Raw genomic sequence first — 1,878 nt, 5'->3', positions numbered from 1 at the left:
ATTGCACTTTGTTAAAAGTTTGAAGTTTGCTGGTTTTCAAAACGATGCAATGACAAAATATGGGTTTCGCGTTTGTTTGATAGCGACAATTAATTTTGGCGTTTGATTGATGTCTTGCTCGGTCAAGAAACCATTTTGGTCGATTTACTCGACCAAGAATCTTGCTCGGTTAATCGAAAAATTTGATCGATCAATTGCACCACTACTTCTTGCTGCCAGTTGTGGTTGTCAGATGTAACTTTCCGTCTGAAGAGAGAAGACTTCCTGCAGCGCTTGCTTTCGGAACTCGATATAAAGCACGATTCGGTTTTTTTCGTGTGGTTGCTGATCTAGCCTACACAGATTGTGAGTGACTGGATTGGAAGGTAAGTAGGCTAACCCATTGATCAACTAGGTCTAAAGCTTATTCTATTTTATTTTGTGTAGGCAGAAAGAGAGATTAGCAGCTTCATGATTTTTGGAATATCAAATGGCTTTAGTAGTAATAGTAGTAGTAATAGTAGTTGTAGTTGTAGTAGTAGTAGTAGTAGTAGTAGTAGTAGTAGTAGTAGTAGTAGTAGTAGTAGTAGTAGTAGTAGATCTAGCAGTAGTAGTAGTAGTAGTAGATCTAGATCTAGTAGTACTTCTTGAGAAGCCGAGAATGTTTGTGAAAGCTTCAGTCCTGTGTGTGTGTGTGTGTGTGTGTGTGTGTGTGTGTGCGCGCGCGCGCGTGTGTGTGCGTGTGTGTGTTTAGGTGAATGTAAGCGTGTATGAATGTATTTAAATCTGATTATATGTGCTTGCGAGCTCGCGCGCGTGTGAGTGTGTGTGTGTGTATGTGTGTGTGTTTGTGTGTGTGTGTTTGGGTGTGTGTGTATGTGTGAGTGTGTGTGTGTGTGTGTAGTGATTATGTGAGTGTGTGTACAGTATTTGTGTGAATGTGAGTGTGTGTGTGTCTGTGTGTGTACAGTGTTTATGTGTACCGTATGTTTTTGAGTATGTGTTTATGCGTGTGTGTGTGTATGTTTTTTGGGGGGTGTATATTTGTGTTTGTGCGTGTGTAGAGTAGGCATATACGTATGCGTATTATATAATATGTGTTTACGTGTGTTTTTATATTTGTATGTTTGTTTGTGTGTATATGTGTGTGTGGGTGGGTGTGTGTGTGGGGGGGGGTGTGGGTGTGTGTGTGTGTGTGTGTGTAAGTATTGTGTGTGTTTGTGTGTTTGCTTTTTGCACTATTTTCCGTAACGCAAAAAAGCTATCCGTGAGAGTTTGATCTTAATCATGCAGGAAAGGCCGTTCTTCCCTTGAGGAAAAAAGGAGTTGAGTACAAAAAGAGACCCAGGTTTGAAAAACAGCTAGAGTGAGGTTAGTATTTTGGTCTGTTTGATCGAATTATCTGGACTTCAATTTTTTTATTGGCCCTTCTAATTATTATTCATATTTGTTTCGTATTGTTTTACGCGATGTTTATCTCCACGCATTGTGTTGCTTCATATGACGTCTTTGAGTGGCTTTTGAGTATGCTCCATTTTTTTCCACATATATTTTGGGGGGGGGGGGTATTGTGGTGTAACTGCTCTTTTGTGGCCATTCACAGAGTTAGATACTCTGCAGTTCAAAATGACCTGAACATGAACATTAATTTGATTGTGTTTCACTGCCTACGCCGTCCACCGTACAGTGCAAAGACAAGCGGCGAGATACTCGATCCACTAAAAAGGAACTCAGAAGTCGACAGCTCATTCCTCCGCGTGGTTTCATGCTCTCCGATAAAGGCAGAAACAATAATTATTGTGGCACTTAGTTTCCATGACAACCGCGGTGCGGGAATATAACGTGAAAAGGTGGATCGGAGCGCTGGATTGTAATATACATACACACACACACATATAT

At 40.7% G+C, this 1,878-nt stretch overlaps 1 protein-coding gene across 1 annotated transcript in view; it reads left to right on the top strand.

Moving 5' to 3' along the window:
- Positions 1–6: 6 nt before the first annotated feature.
- LOC101862822 (NFX1-type zinc finger-containing protein 1) overlaps positions 7–1,878 on the top strand; it is a 13,496-nt gene continuing 11,624 nt past the window's right edge. Inside the window, exon 1 of the mRNA XM_005105124.3 lies at positions 7–365. The gene's annotated coding sequence lies outside the window, so the exon portion shown is untranslated. The remainder of the gene's footprint in view (positions 366–1,878) is intronic.

This window comes from Aplysia californica, unplaced genomic scaffold (assembly GCF_000002075.1).
Source record: "Aplysia californica isolate F4 #8 unplaced genomic scaffold, AplCal3.0 scaffold00453, whole genome shotgun sequence".
Taxonomy (NCBI): Eukaryota; Metazoa; Mollusca; class Gastropoda; order Aplysiida; family Aplysiidae; genus Aplysia; species Aplysia californica.
The sequence above is the reverse complement of the archived record's forward strand: the minus strand, read 5'-3'. Positions and strand labels throughout refer to the sequence as shown.